This window comes from Panthera pardus, unplaced genomic scaffold (genome assembly GCF_024362965.1).
Source record: "Panthera pardus isolate Hobbes unplaced genomic scaffold, ASM2436296v1 HiC_scaffold_21, whole genome shotgun sequence".
NCBI classification, from domain to species: Eukaryota; Metazoa; Chordata; class Mammalia; order Carnivora; family Felidae; genus Panthera; species Panthera pardus.
In genome coordinates, this window is record NW_026526777.1 from 45,328,842 (window position 1) to 45,347,754 (window position 18,913).

The 18,913-nt window shown below is 43.3% G+C and overlaps 1 protein-coding gene across 1 annotated transcript in view; it reads left to right on the plus strand.

The window, feature by feature from the left end:
* The window catches only part of CUNH1orf21 (chromosome unknown C1orf21 homolog), a 235,269-nt gene that overhangs the window by 206,014 nt on the left and 10,342 nt on the right, over positions 1 to 18,913 (plus strand). The window lies entirely within an intron of this gene.

The window sequence follows — 18,913 nt, forward strand, 5'->3', positions numbered from 1 at the left end:
GGTCCTCCTGTTCTGAACACAGGTGTCTGTGGGGTCAGTTATTAAAACTTGAGGTCCGTTAACCAGGCAATCAGGACAGCTTCGTGGACACTTGGTACCATTTCAGGTGCTCTGGTGGTGTGTAGGAGGCCAGGACGCTGAGCTCCATCGGGAGATAACCAAGGGAGAGCTTTTGACAGAGAACAGGGAGAGTTCCAAAGAGTTCTGTTTGATTGATTTACTTTTGCATTTCCTTTTTGGAGAGTAAAAATCCTCTGAAACAACAGGGGCAGCTCATTTGTTTTTACCTCATTATTTTTTACACGGATATCTAACTGATTCCATTGGAATCTATAGTTGTTTTGCCTGACAGTTCACAGACTCCTGAACCTTATGTGAAGTGGTGACATTTGTCTAATTTTGCAACTTAGAGAAAATGATAGTTTACTGCAGAGCAAGGTAATGATTTTAAATTCTAGTTTTTCATTGTATTTAGAGGAGAAAGAAGGTATCTAGATTATTAAAAGTTGGCCCTATGGAGGAGATTCTGAGTATACTACCAAATACAGATTACATAAGATTTTAAGATATGCTTTCTTCTATACATTTGGGTTTAATTGTTAGAAGCAAAACAAGTAAATACATGTATTCATAGGAATTATAGTATCTTCTCTAGGCAAGAACAAGTATATATATTTGCTTTATGAGGATATAAGAATAGCTGATGACCAAGGAGTCTGTTGCCCCCCCCACCCCGCGAGACACCTCTGGGTGTCTATATAATATATATATACATATATACATATACACACACACACACACACACATATATATATATATATACACACATAATTTATTTATTTTGACAGAGAGAGAGGGAGAGTGAGGGAAGGGCAGAGAGAGGGAGAGAGAGAGAAAATCCCAAGCAGGCCCTGCACTGTCAGTGCAGACCCAGATGCGGGCTCAGACTCACAAACCATGGGTTCGTGACCTAAGCTGAAGTCGGACGCTTAACCGACTGAGCCACCCAGGCGCACTAACACCTTTATATTAAATAAAGAATATCTCAGTACACTACCACTTGCATCTGGTTAGTTTTTCTCAAGCAAAATTGTAAACTTTGTTGGTGGTGAGTATCTTTTTGGAATCTGGTAAAAGTGATAAAGAGTCTCCCTATAAAAATGTACATTAGTGGTGCCTGGGAGGCTCAGTTGGTTAAGCATCAGACTCTTGATTTCGACTCAGGTCATGATCTCACAGTTGGTGAGATTGAGCCCCATGTTGGGCTCTGTGCTGGCAGCACGGAGCCTGCTTGGGAGTCTGGCTCTCCCCGTCCCCTACTCACACACACACACTCGCTCTCTCCTCTCTCTCTCAGAATAAACATCTTTTTTTTAATGCACATGATATCATATACACTAATTTCTTAAGTCAAATGTCAGAGTTGTGTAGTTCCCTGGAGCCTATCCCTGGGCCCCAGGCCAAGAACCTGTGGATTTCTTTATGATGCATATGATTGATGTGCTTCCCTCAAATCCGGGGCCCATTTGCACCCTTGAATCTTATCAGCAATGATCCATATAGGCGTCCGGTTTTAAAGATTAGAAGACTAGGGCTCCTAGGTCGATCAGTCAGTTGAGCATCCAACTTTGGCTCAGGTCATGATCTCACAGTTTGTGAGTTCGAGCCCCACGTCACGCTCTGGGTGGACAGCTCAGACCCTGGAGCCTGCTTCAAGTTCTGTGTCTCCCTCTCTCTGCCCCTTCCCTGATCATTCTCTCTCTCTCTCTCTCTCTCTCTCTCTCTCTCTCTCTCTCTCTCAAAATAAATAAACATTAACAAAAATTTTTTTTTAATTTAAAGATTAGAAAACTGAGTGCAGATAATTCCCATGCAAAGACATTCTCCTTTTTTTCGTACTTTCCTTCCTTCTTCTCAAAAGTAGCTGAAAGTACTTCACCCCCAAGGCTGAGCCACCAGCATACCTAGTGTGTCGTCTCACTTATTCCTGTGTGAGCTTGAGACTACCACCGTTGACTGGCACTATTCATTGGAGCATTTTAGGGAAATGTCTGAGAAAGAACAGTCTGCGATTTAAAATCAGCTGATTTTAAAAGATGTTCATCTGTAGACCTGTACATCTGTTATTAAAAAGGCATTCACACTTAGAAAATGTTTGCATTCCTGGAGTGGCCTGATTCCCTTGGCCCCAAAACTAACCTAGTTGGTAAGAGAGCAGGTCTGCATTTATCAATTTATTCCAGGGCTCCTCCTCTTAATATTACATCAGCTCAGTCTGAACCATGTCTTGATCAGAAGGTGTTTGCTTTTCACCCGGTGAAGACAGGGTCTGGCTTGTAATTACAAATTCTGAGTAGACTGTGTGACCTCACAGCTGCTGTAGAATCACATACAATGTTTGAGAGGCACAGCTGATGACAGGTTTTACTCCTTGGTGGTGGGTTTGAGGGCCTCCTCAGTGCCCACTAGTTGAGAAACATGGGACTGTTGTCTCCAATCCTCAGGAATGTGGCACAGCCTGCCCGTGTGTGCAGAGGAAATCATAGGGTGTACCTCCCTTCTCACTTTCACTTCTGGTAACAACCAAGACCCTCAACAGCCCTCAACACTGGCGGAGAGGCCCTTGCTGGCACGTATACTTTGGAAGTGGGCTGGGCTGCCAGTAGCATTTCAGTAAACAATTTCTTGCTCCATGCTAAGCATAGTGTGGCCTTGCTTTTGCTAATAACCAGACCCTTCCTTGTGTTTCCCTTCATCCCTCTGCCTCTTCTGCTCTCTCTCCTGTATGTACCTTTCCTCATACATCAGCCAATGTAAAGCTATAATTACAAGGGTAAGGATGTGACTCAGTCCTGTTTTGTTTTTCTCCGTACTGAAGAGTCGTGGTGATGATGTTGGTGTAGGAACCACTGGCAAAGGGTGCACACGCTCTGGGCTCCCATCCTAGCGCTCCCAGGTAGCTGAGAGTAATAGACGGTGCAGCCAAGGAAGAGAAAGGAGGCGACAGATCTGGAAGACATGCAGCACACACAGTCTCTGCTCACTTTCTTTTCTCCGGAGGGCTTGATGTTCAGAGAGTTCTTGAGGTGCTGTCGGCCTGGCTCTTTAGGGAGCAGCCGAGGAGAAGAGTTCAGAGTCCAGAACAGTGTAGTACAGGAATGCAAATAAGAACCATTCCATTTTAATGAATGAAGTGTGGCCAGCAGTGCTCTGAACCCCACGGTAATGCGCGGCGCGATCCGTGGTTGGTGTCATGTTGCTGTGGGTGCGGTACTTAGGCCAGGGGAGGTACCATTCAGAACAGAAAGACCGTGACACTGGTGTGTGTCATTCCCTTGTGCCCATTCGGTTTCTCCTTTCTGTCCTCTTCTCAGGCTGTTTCCCTTCCTCTCCATGGCCCTTCCACTCACTGCGTTCGGCAGCCGCGGGCATTGTCCTAGCCCTGCAGAGAGTTTGCTGAGATAGAGAGGGTGCCAACCTCTATGACTGCTGCTTTTTTGTGTACGAGTCTCTAAAAGGACTCAAAGAATTAAACAGGGAGTTTCCTTAGGATAAGAATTGGGTCTCATTTGTCTTTGTTTCTTCAGAACCTAGCACAGGGCCTGGGACTGAACAGATACTTACTAATCTTGTTGAATGAGAGAGAGCATGGCACAAATAAGACAAGTGGGCTTAGCAGAAGTGAAAGCCTACAAAGGAAGGAGGTGTGGTCAGGCAGACTCCTCCAGCAGAGGGCTCAGCAAGATTGGAAGTGTTCTTAACAAAGAACAGCAGAGCAGGTAGACAGCGGGGACAATGCCAAGACCTGGACTGAGAGAGGTCGAGGAACGAAGCAGCACCACGTAAGAGAAAGAACCTGTGCTTCCAACCTGGGCCAGATCTGAGGGCCACCTCTAGTCTTAGCTGTGTGACCCCAGGCTAATTGTTTAACCTTTCTGATCCTCTGGTTCGCCACCAAACAAATTTGCATAATAATACCAACTTGTCTGGGAAATTGAAGATCATTCACCAAAGAGTCTCTAGCAGAGAGTTTGAAATGCGCTCTGTGATCGGTAGCTCTTACTTTGATTGAAGTTGTTTGTATCCTCATCATCAAGGCTATTTGTTGAAATTGAGGGGGGTTGCGAGGGGGCTAAACCTGAAACTAAAAATGCAGAATTTAACAGCTTGAATCTCCCTTGAGCAAAAGTGCCTGCCTATGGTAGAGATGTCTCTCCTTATAGGTAGAGTGTTAGTGCACTCTCCAGTGCACTGACCGGCCTGCCTCCTGTGGTATATACATGTTAAGGAATTAGATTCATGTGAACATTTTTAGAGCCATTAAATAGCCTCGTGCTAGCTTCTGAGCTGTGATTACAGAATGAGTCAGTGAGTCAGTGGCCTGGGTACAGCTGGATCCCTATATATATTTTTCGTGTCTGGAAGTTTCCTTCTTTTTTAACTCTTACAGATTTTTTAAAAACTTGCTTTTGCAAATAGTAATACCTGCCACAAAATGCTTGTGATAGCAACAAAAATTACAATAAGTTAGGAAAAGGGGTCTCCCCAGAAATCATTAAAATGATAAGATTGGCTTCTCTTGATTCATTTGATGAGCATATCTGGGATGTGTTCTCTGGATCCAGAAATGAGTCAGGGGCCAGTAGGAGGTGCATAATTTAAAAGTTGGATTCTTGCCTTTAGGGAACTTCTAGAAGCATAAAATTTCAAGTTAAAAGGAACTTTAGATTGCCCCCAACTCTTTAAAATTCCCACTAGTATTATGAACCCTCTGTAGCAAAGAATGACATATGTCCATTTATATCATTTGGGAAAGAATTATGAAGCATATTATGTTCTGTATATTTCTTGAAAGTTTTATTCTGAGATAATCTTGTCATTTATGGATATTTATTCCTCTCTTTGAAGTTCTGTTGAGTGGAAACATATTCTGTTTCATTCCTAGAGAAGGCATTCTTGGAGCAGACAATTCTAGATTACCCTCATTTAATCCCATTTCCCTAAACAGATTCAAAAGAGGAATACCAAAATTCTTTAAACTCATATTCCCAAAATTAGTTGCTGAAGGTTTGGAGATATTTAATCATACCCTGCCTCCATTCTGGGTTCTTAACAAACTGAAAATAGGCACAAGGATCCAGGTAATTATCATGGATCAGTGCCCCCCTTATGAATGACCCTCATAATCCCCAAATCTAGACCTTCTAGTGAACTAGTTTGGAATATATTTGCTTTTAAAATTTATTTATTTATTTTGAGAGAGAGAGAGAGAGAGAGAGAGAGAGAAAGAGAGAATCCCAAGCAGCTTCATGCTATCAGTGCAGACCCTGATGTGGGGCTCAAACCCACAAACTGTGAGATCATGACCTGAGCCAAAACCAAGAGTCAGACATTCAACCGACTGAGCCACCCAGGCACCCCTAGAATATAATTGTAACACTTAAAACATTGAAAGGATCTGTAGCTGGAATATATAAAGAAGTACAATTAATACAAACCAATAAAAACCATCAATGAAACCTCTGGGTCTGCATGCTTGAAATTATTTTTACATCTGTACAATAAAGTTCACTGAAGCATTCTGTGTTTGATAGCAAAAAGAAAGAATGAATGAACTGGAAGCAGCCTAAGTGTCCACCTCTAGAAGAATGAATAGACTGAACTGTAGGAATCTATAGTGCAATATTATACAGCAGTTCAAAAGAAATGAATCAGGTATATATATGGACTGATAGATTTGAAACCATATTATTTTATTTTATTTTATTTTATTTTATTTTATTTTATTTTATTTTATTTTTTAAATTTATATCCAAGTTAGCATATAGTGCAACAGTGATTTCAGGAGTAGGTTCCTTAACGCCCCTTATCATTTAGCCCATCCCCCCTCCCACAACCCCTCCGGTAACCCTCTGTTTGTTCTCTGTATTTAACAGTCTCTTATGTTTTGTCCCCCTCCCTGTTTTTGGATTATTTTTGCTTCCCTTCCCTTGTGTTCATATGTTCTGTGTCTTAAAGTCCTCATATGAGTGAAGTCATATGATATTTGACTTTCTTTGACTAATTTCACTCAGCATAATACCCTCTAGTTCCATCCACGTAGTTGCAAATGGCAAGATTTCATTCTTTTTGATTGCCGAGTAATGCTCCACTATATATATATACCACTTCTTCTTTATCCATTCATCCATCGATGGACATTTGGGCTCTTTCCATACTTTGGCTGTTGTTGATAGTGCTGCTATAAACATTGGGGTGCATATGTCCCTTTGAAACAGCATACCTGTACCCCTTGAATAAATACCTAGTAGCGCAATTGCTGGGTTGTAGGGTAGTTCTGTTTTTAATTTTTTGAGGAGCCTCCATACTGTTTTCCAGAGTGGCTGCACCAGTTTGCATTCCCACCAGCAGTGCAAAAGAGATCCTCTTTCTCCACATCCTCGCCAACATCTGTTGTTGCCTCAGTTGTTAATGTTAGCCATTCTGACAGGTGTGAGGTGGTATCTCATTTGATTTGTATTTCCCTGATGAGTGATGTTGGGCATTTTTTCATGTGTCGGTTGGCCATCTGGATGTCTTCCTTAGAGAAGTGCCTATTCTTCACCCATTTCTTCACTGGATTATTTGTTTTTGGGGTGTTGAGTTTGTTAAGTTCTTTATAGATTTTGGATACTAACCCTTTATCTGATATGTCACTTGCAAATATCTTCTCCCATTCTGCAGTTGCCTTTTAGTTTTGCTGATTGTTTCCTTTGCTGTGCAGAAGCTTTTATTTTGATGAGGTCCCAGTAGTTCATTTTTGCTTTTGTTTCCCTTGCCTCTGGAGACGTAAGAAGTTGCTGCAGGCAAGATCAAAGAGGTTTTTACCTGCTTTCTCCTCAAGGATTTTGATGGCTTCCTTTCTTACATTGAGGTCTTTCATCCATTTTGAGTTTATTTTTGTGTCTGGTGTAAGAAAGTGGTCCAGGTTCATATTTCTGCATGTTGCTGTCCAGTTTTCCCAGCACCACTTGCTGAAGAGACTGTCTTTATTCCATTGGATATTCTTTCCTGCTTTGTCAAAGATTAGTTGCCCATATGTTTGTGGGTCCATTTCTGGGTTCTCTATTCTGTTCCATTGATCTGAGTGTCTGTTTTTGTGCCAGTATGAAACCGTATTATTAAGTGAACAGAGGAATATGCAGAATGATGAAAATGGTATGATATGATGCCAATTTAAAAATGTAAAAATAAAGGTGCCTGGGTGGCTCAGTCGGTTAAGCATCTGACTCTTGATTTCATCTCACGTCATGATATTGCAGTTTGTGGGTTGAGCCCTGCATCAGGCTCTGGGCTGACATCCCGGAACCTGCTTGGGATTCTCTCTCTGCCCCTCCCCTGCTCACACTCTCTCCCTCAAAAATAAACTTTAACCAAAAAAAAAGTGAAAATACCGTATGTTGTTTATAGATGGGCATTAAGCAAGTATTTATGAAGCACCAGCTATATACCATGTAGTGATAGACACACACACACACACACACACACACACACACACACGGTGTGTATGCACACATTAGTATGGTATATTTTTACATGATATATTTATAACTGGAATGTATTTACATCTGTTATATGTTTAAACATACATATACATATAAAGTATAATTTATTTGATATAGTAGGAATATGGTATGAACACTAGAGTATCAGAAATGGGCTGGAAGAACACATACTACTCCCATGACCCTGCTTGCCCCTGGAGATGGGGAAGGAGCCCAGGACTGGGTGGCACTGCCATCTGGGAGGGTGGGAGCCAGCAGCAAATGTCACAAAATATCACTGCTTCTTTTTTTTTTTTATTTTTTTTTAATGTTTTCTTTATTTTTGAGACAGAGAGAGACAGAGCACGAGCAGGGGAGGGACAGAGAGACAGGGAGACACAGAATCCGAAGCAGGCTCCAGGCTGTCAGCACAGAGCCCGACGCGGGGCTCGAACCCACAAACCGTGAGATTGTGACCTGAGCCGAAGTCGGACGCTCAACCGACTGAGCCACCCAGGCGCCCCAAAATATCACTGCTTCTTATGTCCACATGATAGAAATACAGTGTTTGTTACATTCTTTCTACTTTTCTGTGTCCTTTAAATTTCTCAAAATGAACAGAAGCCTATGAAAACAGGAATATGTGACAAAACATGTGGTGGAAAAAAGTCTGACTACATGCTGGTCACTGGCCTTGCTCACATCTTCCACTGCATCCCAGCAGAAGAAAAGCTTCAAGAAGCACTAAGATCCAGGCACCAAGCAATGCTCTAAGTCACCCAAAATGCTCCTGGTTTAGACTTCACTAAACTTCCAAGGATTCTGATAATTATGATCAGAGATGCAGTTGACTTCTGTTCATGGTTTTGCTTATTGGCCAATTGGCCAAATGTGTGACAATCTTTAATTTAATCAGAGCTTTGCATCAGGCTAAACAGTCCCTACAAATCCAGTCAGTTCTGCTTGCCCCCGTCTGTCATGTGTCATGTGGGCCTCCTTCAGTTGTCATCCTTGCAAAAGGCTCATTCCCAAGAAATGCATTAGGTTCATCACGCCAGTGGGACCCTCAGGATCCATAATGAAGTCCCAAGGACCCTGCTTTTCCTTCTCTTTCAGCGTGCAGCTCGGCCATCTTAGCCATGTCCTAAATGAGGAGGGAAGCCACACGGACATGTTCTCCCCGTCCCTGGGCCCAGGACACCCATTCCTCATTGGTCCGCTCATATCTGGCTAATCCACTCTTCTGCCTTTTATAGGCAGGGACCTTCCATCAGTAGCCATGGTTCCCTTCCTGGCCAAATGCATGTGCTTCCTATTCTGAAAGCAAAGAGAAAGGGAAGGGGTGGTGAGCACTGATCCAACAAATAAGGTCTCTCCTCTCTGTAGGGAGGAAGGAAAGGAACCCACCTTTCACACTCTCGTCTTCTAGCTTGTGAGCAGTAACGGGCAAACATCCTCCACTCTCTCCATCTGTGACTGACTGGGTCAGTCTCCATCACCATCTATAGAGCCTCAGGGGTGAGACAGTTGGGGGTGGGGGGCATGATGGGGTTCCCTAACCCAGCAAGAGAGCTCAGTCCCATCTGACTCCTTCAGACTGTTCTCAGTTAAAAGCTGTAAGGAAAGGAAGTGGGTGCTTAGTCTCCCCAAGTCCCAAGCCATGTTCAATGTACATTCTGGGGTATAAGCGATTAGTTCTGAACAGAGAGCTCTAAAGAGTTTGTCTGGAAGACACATCTTTGTCAAGAGGCATAAGGATTGAAATCCCAAACTTGCTAAAGCAATTGTCCTGAAGGAAGTGAACCCTAGAGAAGCCATGAGGCTTTATGTCCTAGAAGAAGTGAACCTTAGAGGGGACCCATGAGGCTCAATCTACCAAATAGGTTGTCCTGGCCTGGAGGTGAGGGGGTGGTATTTAAATCTTAACTCTTACAGGGGAGCCTGGTTGGCTCAATCAATTGAGCATACGACTTTGGCTCAGGTCATGATCTCATGGTCGATGAGTTTGAGCCCCGTGTTGGGCTCTGTTGACAGCTCAGAACCTGGAGCCTGCTTTGGATTCTGTGTCTCCTTCTCTCTGCAACTCCCCTGCTCTCTCTCTCTCTTTTTTCTCTCTCTCTCTCAAAAAAAAAAATATATATATACATTAAAAAAAAATCTTAACGCTTACACCTGAGAATAGACTAAGACATCCCTTTGAATTAAGTCCATCAAATGGCCTGGAAATCTTCCACAAAGAATTCCACAAAAATTTGTTATATCTATTTATCATTAGAAGAAATCAGTTAAAACAGGAAAAAATTTTATAAGATAACATTAAGTGGAAAAAAAACAAAAAAAAGATGTGTCTATCATTGGATTGAAACTATATAAAAATAACATATGAACAGAAATTTAAATGAAACTTGGAAAGTCTCCAATTTATTAGGAAGATAGATTGTAGCAAAATTTTTATTTTGATTGATGCTTTTCTTGTTTGTAAAATAAGAACAATTTTGTAAAATGACATTTTAGAAGAGAACTCTGGTTCCATCTTGAGAGACATTTCTCTCAAGATGGAAATTATCTCTGTTGCTTGAGCTTCTAGGAAGAAGGCCAAACCCTTGACAGTGTTAGCCACTGATGGTAATTCTGTTCTCTGGAACAGGAGTGGGCAAAGTATAGCCCATGGGCCAAATCTAGTTTACCAAACAAGAATGGTTTTTACATATTTCAGTGGTTTGGAAAAGCAAGAAAGCAGGATAAATTTTCTGACGTGAAAAAGTATGTGAAATTCCAATTTTAGTGTCCACAAATAAAGTTTTATTGGAACACAGCCACGCTCATTCTTCTACTTTATCTATGGCTGCCTTCATGCTCACAACAGTAGGGCTGAGCTGCAACAGAGACCGTATGGAATGCAAAGCCTAAAATATTTACTATTTGGCCCTTCACAGAGAAAGTTACCAAACACCTGCTGTAGGACATCAGTTCAAAATGGCCTAGAGATAGGAACCTCCCACCGTATTCTAACTCCCACTCACCTCTGCATGGGGAAGGGGCGTCACTGAAGTCATCCAAGTGCCAATGACAGAAAGAGCTTAAGGAATATGTGCCTTTAAAGCTTCTAAAACGTCCTTCTTTTTTGTTCCTAGAATGAGGATTCCTGTGTAACAAACGCTTGGTGGGGGTTTTACAGCCATTTAGTTAATACTCGCTCTCCCTTGGGAATGAAGAGCTGATATACTGGGACGGCTGTCATTGCTGCTGTTATCGTGGTGATCATTCCTGTGTATGGTCAAAGAAACAGTCAGAAGCTGTCACACTCCTACTGCTCTTTACAAACGAGACCTTTTTTCCAACTGAAATCACAATGTGTGAGTCTAATTAGAATAAAGCTCATTAGAAACAGAGGTGGCCATTAATGCCTTGACTGATTTTTCTAAGGAGGTAAGCCGGAGGAGGAGACTTTAACAGCACAGCTAATTATTCTTGCTTTTCTCTGGCATTTCCTCAAAAGTGTGGTTAAATCGTTGTTGGGCTGTTAGGGAAAATGCTGTTGGAACACTGACCGATAGAGGCCCCACCACTTGCAGCCCTGAGGAAGGGGTGGAGGGTGCCTGCTTCTGGCCCCCTGCCCCGCAGAGAGAAGTTGGAATAGCAGCCCCTGGGGGTGGCCTTCATTCCATTTGTCTCCCTTTCCCACCTCCTGCCTCCTCCACATCATGGGGGTTCTGGTTTCTAGCTCATCATTCACAGATGCTCTAGCTTTGGAATGAGCTTTTCTGCCCCTGTATTCCTGGTGCAGGGACAGAGCATAAGTGTCCAAATTTCCATGGAAACATGGGTCTGAGGTTGCCTCTGGATGGTGATGCCTGGAGGAAAAGGTTGGGGGAAAAAACTTGTGGGGCGGGGGGGCGCACGGTGCGCAGAGCAAGGAGATGGCCCACTGAATTTCTGCCCCAAAACACAGTTGCGGCAATTATGTTTCACGAATCAAGGTGTTCTTTGGCACCTGAAAGCCAGTCCCACAAAGCCGGGTAGAAGTCTGTCAGGGGCAAAGCTAAGTCAAGAAACTGAGACTCAGGATGCCCATAATTAGGAAGAGAGGAGGAAGATGAATCATATAAAGGAAGCACACAGGGAGTAGGAGAATCAAAATAATGTACAGGCCAGAAACTAACAGAGGTTCCTGGTGTCATCCAGAGAGATCAAGGAGAGGAGACTCAGTCAGTCAATCAGTCAGTCAGCAAACAAGAGCCTGCTTTATGACAAGTGTAACTCACAGTTCCAGACAGAAATAAACCTCCTTAAAACAAAACTCTATAATTGGCCTTTGTTACCAAGCTTAATGCTTGCTTTCTACAAACATGAGAATCTTCACTAAGGTATTTAGTTCCCTGACCCCTGTGAAGTTTTCGAATCAGAACTTCATGACAACAGCAAAGACTGAGTTTACGACTCCTGACTAAATATTATAAAAAGAGAACCAGACTGGGAATGCAAACTGGTGCAGCCACTGCGGAAAATATAACTACCTACGATCCAGTAATAGCACTACTGGGTATTTACCCAAAGAATACAAAAATATTAATTCAAACAGATAAACGCATCCCTGTGTTTATTGTAGCATTATTTACCGTAGCCAAGATATGGAAGCAACACAAGTGTCCATGGATAGATGAATGGATAAAGAAGATGTGGAACACACACACACACACACACACACACACACACACACACACACACACTGGAATATTGTTCAGCCATAAAAAGAATGAAATCTTGCCATTTGCAACAACATGGATGGATCTAGAGTACAATGCTAGGTGAAATAAGTCAGATAAAGACAAATACCATATGATTTCACTCATATGTGGAATTTAAGAAACAAAACAAAAGAACAAAGGGAAAAAAAAAAGAGACAAACCAAAAAAATAGACTGTTTCTAATGGAGAACAAACAGATGGTTACCAGAGGGGAGGTAGATAGGGAGATGGGTGAAAGGGAGTAAGAATACACTTACCATGATGAGCCCTGAGTAATGGATAGAATTGCTGAACCACCTGAAACTAACATAACACTGTATGTTAACTATACTGGAATTAATTTTTTTTTAAAAAGGAGAGCTGGTGTTCCTATTGGCACTTGTAATTGAACTGTCCAGATGCACATTTTTTAATCCAAATATAAAAGTGCTTTTGCTTTGTCCAAAAAAAAAGAGAGAGGACCAGACATGATTCCTTCTGTGGTTTATACATAGGTATTATTTATATAAATAAGAATGATGAGTAGTGAACAGTGGGATTCTGATATCAGCCTTTGTTCCCCCTCCATGCATTCCTGCTGCCCTCTGCTAGGTTCCAGGCTGTTCTTAGAACCAGACTGTGCCCCAGTCTCTGCTGATACTTGTGTTCAAACCTTACTCTTTGTCAGCTGTGTTGTTTCTCTTTTAATTTTTTAATGTTTATTTATTTTTGAGAGAGAGAGAGAGAGTGAGAGCAGGGGAGGGACAAAGAGAGAGAGGGAGACACAGGATCCGAAGCAGACTCCAGGCTCTGAGCTGTCAGCACAGAGCCCAACATGGGGCTTGAACTCACAAACCAGGAGATAGCAACCTGAGCTGCAGTCGGACGCTAAACAAACTGAGCCACCCAGGTGCCCCTCAGCTGTGTTGTTAAAGAGGACTGCTTTTTCTTGTGGGATTCACAAAATATTGACAATTTCCTTCACTTATTAAAGTCCCAAGACACTTCCTGAAAACATCATTTAATAGCCTACACACACACAGCACGGCCTCCCTCCAAACGCCTAAGTGTTCATAACCATTGTGATGTGGGCCACACAAGGATTCCATTAAGTACCAAAAAGACAAGGGTGAATAAGAGACCCACCCTGCTGCCTGCAGTAAGGGAGGCAAACATTTGGGTTAAAATCACCCTAAAGCCTGGTGGTGGGATAGAAGGACGACTGAGAGGGGAAGAGACCCATTCTCCCTGAGCCCTGGGGGAAATGTCACTTGTAGATACAAGGTTGAAACAACACTGTAAAGACTGAGTGGCTGCATGGAGACAGCTGGGGAAGGCGATCTGAGAGAAGGGAACAATGTGTGTGAAAATACAGTGGTGCACAAGAAAGACCTGCCTGTGTGGGACGCGGTGGGTGATTGGTCCTGTTGTTTCGTTCGTGTGTTTGGTAGCAGAGTGTTCATGGGCCGTACCTTGGTAACCATTTTTGTTCTTGGGATATTTGTGGGTTTTTTCACACCTAGTAAAAATGCTGCAATGAAAATATTTATACATACACTCCTAAGAACTTTATGAAGCTATAATTTACATACCATAAAACTTACTCATTTTCTATGTACAATGCAATCATTTATAGTAAATTTACCAAATTATGCAACCACCACCACCCTCCAGTTCTAGAACATTTTTATCACCTCAGGAAGGTCCCCCCTGCTTGCTTATAGTCAATCCTCTTTCCCACCTCCAGCCCCAGGGCAACAATGCATATATTTTTCTAAAAAACATATATTTGGGAGGGGCACCTGGGTGGCTCAGTCGGTTAAGCCACCGACTTTGGCTCAGATCATGATCGCACAGTTTGTGGGTTCAAGCCTCCCCGTTGGGCTCTGTGCTGGCAGAGCCTGGAGCCTGCTTCGGATTCTGTGTCTCCCTCTCTCCCTGCCCCTAACCCACTCGCATTCTGTCTTTGTCTCTCTCAAAAATGAATAAACATTAAAAAAGTTTTTAAGAAAGAAAGAAAGAAAGAAATAACATATATTTGGGGGTTTATCTTTGATACTGATTTCAATGATTGCTATAATAAGGAGTATGAACATTTTTGGGACTCATAGTACACATTACCAAGTTGCCTTTTGAAGCCACCATACCATTTTACATTCCTGCCAGCAACCTGGGATTTACGTTTCATTGTGGACTCTCAAGAATTGGGCATCACTGTTTTCCAATACCGTCAAATGATTGGATTTGTATTTTTTGATGACTGAAGCAGGCCACTTTTCTATTTATGTGTTCACTGGTCTTATTCCATTCTGAATGAGTTTCCAGTGTGTACCCATCCTTCTTACTGATATCCTCTTACTGTCCTTTTTTTATTATTATTATTGGTAGGAGCTTCTCCTATAACTTATTTACACACTGTATGCTACAGGTATTTTTCCATTATGAAATGTGCCTTTTCATTGTGTTATTTTTTGACATGCAGAAGTCTGTTTCCACATGATCAGATGTGTTCCTGTTTTTATTTTCTTGTGATCTTTTTCTATTGCTTTGTATAAGTTACTTCCCTCTTTCCATGAGAGCTGTTTCCCTCTCCAGAACTTTAACAGAAGTTCAGTTTGATGGTCTGTTACATTATGGTTAAGATTCAGCACATCAGTTCTCTTGGAGTCTGTCACTTCTGGTGATCCCCCTTGTCAGATACTTGATTCTTACGTATCTTGTGCTGTACATCTGGGGTATCTTATTCTGTGCCGGGGATTTTTTTGGATGCGTCCATTTTAATAAGAGCATGGGGGAAGTGGCGCCCATACAAAAGGGGGAAGATCTAGACGGAGCCATGTGATTTGCAGACGAGGGACCAAGGTGTGCTGTCAGTCTGGAAAGGCCTATCCTCTGATTCCAAAGGCCTGGATTAAGCCATCCTTTGGGAATTGCAAACAGGCAGAGCTTGGGTTCAGCTGTTGAACAGTTTCATGGGCAGCTTGGAAAACTATCCCCAAAGAGAAGGCTCCCTGTCTGGAATGCGGCACAATTCACTGAGCAGCTAACACGTTGCCGACGCTGGTCAAAAGCCCTGGAGATACAGCACTGCGTAAAACGCTTTCTGCCCACTTGATGCTTCTGTTCAAGAAAGAAGACAGCCAATAGCGAAAGGAACTAATATATGAATAATGCCAGGAAATGATAAATGATATAAATAAAAATGAAGCCGAGGTAGAAGGGCTATTGTGTACAGGGTGGGGTGTTCAGGGAAGACAGTGAGGTGGCATTTGAGCAGAGATCCAGAAACTGAGAAGTGATGAGTGTGGTGAGGGCTGATGGTGGTGGTGGGGGGGGGGGGGGATCTGGGATGGAGGGGGAGGGGCTAGCACCCACATGCCTGGCTTGTTTGAGGACCTAGGTGTAAATGACTCCTTCAGCTATGGGCCCAGTTTCTCACCTAGACAGTTTATTCACTGCTGCGTCTGTTGAATTCATTTTTCAATATCATCAAAAGAGCGCTAATGTATTAAATAACTTCCCGTGGGCCAAGCTTTGCTGAGCACCTTATGTGTTTTCTGATCCCTCAGCAACACTGCATGTTAGGTCACTTTCCCCATTTTACAGATGGGGAAACTGAGACTTGCTGCGTCCTCTCAGTAATATCCATCCAGTTGTCATCTACCCCCCTGGGAAAATCCTCTGTTCGTGGCTGATTGTTAGGTGCTTGAGGTGCATGTATTAGGCTGAAAGCCCACAGGTCTACAGAAATGTACTAGAGACTTCCATGATAAAATCAAACCTGAAACTGGACGGCCAGCCCTTGACCACTTGTCTAGTTAAACTTCAGGACCAAGGTACTTCAGAGGAACAATTCCTTGGTCCGAACTCACTCTTTGGGCTGCCCCTCTTTAAACTAGCAGAATTTAAAATTAGGATAATGGCTTTCCCTTCTCTTTTCCTTCACATCCCCAATTCTTAGCCCGGACATTTCAACCAACAAAGAATCCATACCCTGGAACCTTGGAAATGTATGCTCTGTGTTGACATAAACTTCTTGAAGTTCCAAGGAAATAATGCAGCTGAAGAGGACACAGAAAACCCATACAGAGTAGGGGCACAGTGGGGGAAATCTCCAGAGGCAAGAGCTCCTGAAGATTTTTGAGTCTGCACCAAGATGCTTCTGTGGTTCTTCAAACAGCCTTCCTTGTCAGCATTGTTGGGACTTTGCAGCCTCCTCCCAGGGATCTTGTTCCCCGTAGCTTTCAACAGGTCCTTTGCACAAGGGTGGAAATTGTGTCTCGAGGCCCCAATTCTGACTGCGGAAAGCAGTCTTTACAGACATCCCTTTCTGTAGCCGCATAAGGGGAAGGGCCTCCTTGGTCAGGAGAATTGCCGTGATTCTTCTAAACCCAGCTCACTCCCACTTCTGCCTTCTGACAGCTGAAGGTTTTCAGGTTCTTTTTTTAGCACAGTTCTTTATAAATTTAAATGAGATGTGCAGTCATGTTACAGAAGGTCTGCCCGCATGGGGGTGGGATGTGCCAGGAACCGTTCTCAGGTTCCCCTTCTAGAACGATGCCGGCCCTCCGGGAGCTCTTACTCTCCATGCCTTTGATTTCCAAGTTTTCTGTCCATGAAATATTTGGTTCTCAGAGCTGCTGGCAGGTGACAATAACAAAAGTGGAACTGATTAGAATTTGAAGTTAGTTGTCAACTCACTACAGTTCTAACAAAAAGGACGAGGATGAGCCCTGTGGTCTGTGGTCCTCTGAGGTTCCCCCCGCAGGTAACATGGCGCTTCTCCCACCTGGCAGGTGTCATTTGTCCAGGAAATAATGTCAGCAAAACAACTGTTGCCATTTTCCTCCACCTTCTCCTCCTCCTCCTCATAGTGGTTATAATTTCAGAGAAGAAAATGTTCAGGAAGTGATCATTGCAGTCTTGGGTTTACATAGACGGTTGATATAGTTTTGTCCCTCGAAAGGGGGCACTCCATTATGGTAACAGTAAACTTGGAGGGTCTAAAAGGCTCCTTCTGCTGTGTTAACCCTGTAACTCATTTACAGAGTTGGAGACACTGCTGTGTCAGTGAGGACATCCGTTCACATATGTGTGGCTCTCTGTCTGTCATTGCACGCAAGTTGTCTTGTGGATGAAGTGCCTTCTGCACACCACATTGGCTGCCTGGGGCTTTGCCTTGATTTGGGGCCTCTTTTAGGTATAAGAAAGGAAAGGACTTAGGGTCTGCCACAGAAGTGTATCCAAGGTCACGAGGTTCTGGCCTCCCTGCGGTACAAGGCTGAGGTGGGAGGAAGGGACACCCATCAGATCACAGTTTATGACCACAAGGAAGGAGGTCCCTGCTCCCCTGCCAGGAGACTGACCACACTCGGGATTTGTAATAACAATGATTGCAATGATAGCAGCAGCAGCTAACCTTTATTGACTATCTGCCAGGCACTATGTTTTTCCCATTTAATCCTGATCACAACCCTGAGACAGAGACCATGATTATCCCCAGGAAACCAAAGCCCAGCAATTTGCCTGTTGTCACACAACAGTGTGTACGTCCGTATATACACTGGAAATGTCCTCTTTCCTTTCCTGATGAAAACTGCATGAGCCCTGCCTCTCCCCTCCAGCTAAACAACAGTGTCCATTTCCAAATACCCTCCCTGAGCCGCATGAGTTGAGGATCTGTGGAGAGCATCACCTATGTTTCTAGCACTGTGCTGGTACGTTTGGATGTGTCCTGTTTCCCACTTTGGAGAGTAAACTCCCAGCCATCAGGGCCCAAGGGGTTCTCCTTCCTAGCTCCCCAACACGTGGTTCAGAGTGTCTCCTAAGTGGTCGGGGTCCCGGCGAGGGATGGTATCTGCTTGCACAGTGTCACCGGGGAGGCTGTTGATGGGCGATGACGGCTGAGTGCATGCCTCTCTTCTCAGGAAGATCGGTTACCCAGTTTCTTTGCCTGGGAGACATTTCATGCCACTTCTAAAATAAGTGTGGTGGTGACACGGGGCTCAGACGCTCTGCAGGTAGCAGGGGTGAGAGGTGGCAATCTGATGGAGGAGGAAACCAAACATCGTGAATCACATTCAAAGAGAACAAGCAATCTGGGGCCGTTTAACGTGGGAACTGGCAACCTCCCATGCCTCGCAGGCCCCGAAGATTTCACTGTGTGGCAGCATTTTGTTATTTATCAAACACATGTGCACCTGTGTGCATGCACACACACACACATAATAACTACAATTATGTGCCAGACACGATTCCATCACCGTACTACTCTTAACTTGTTTAATCTTCAGCAACCATGTGAAGTAAGGATAGTTGTCTTCACTGTACAGATGGGGAAACTGAGACGCAGAGAGGTGACTCAGTCAAGACACCAGAGCTAGTCACAGAGCCAGGATTACTGCCCTGTCAGATGATACAGTCATACGTTATGATGATGCTCACCCATTAGGACAATGTGAAATATTTGCAGCATCCAGATATTATGACAAAGAATCCTGTAATATGTTTGCGAAATAGTTTCATGCAAAATTGTTATTTTCTTTGTTTTAGATACTTTCAGGAATAAGTTCCAGTTAAGTAGAGAAATCTGTTTTTAAAGGAATATATCCCCTCAGAATTTAAATGCATAGTGTGTATTCAGAAAGAAAAAGGTTGAAGGAT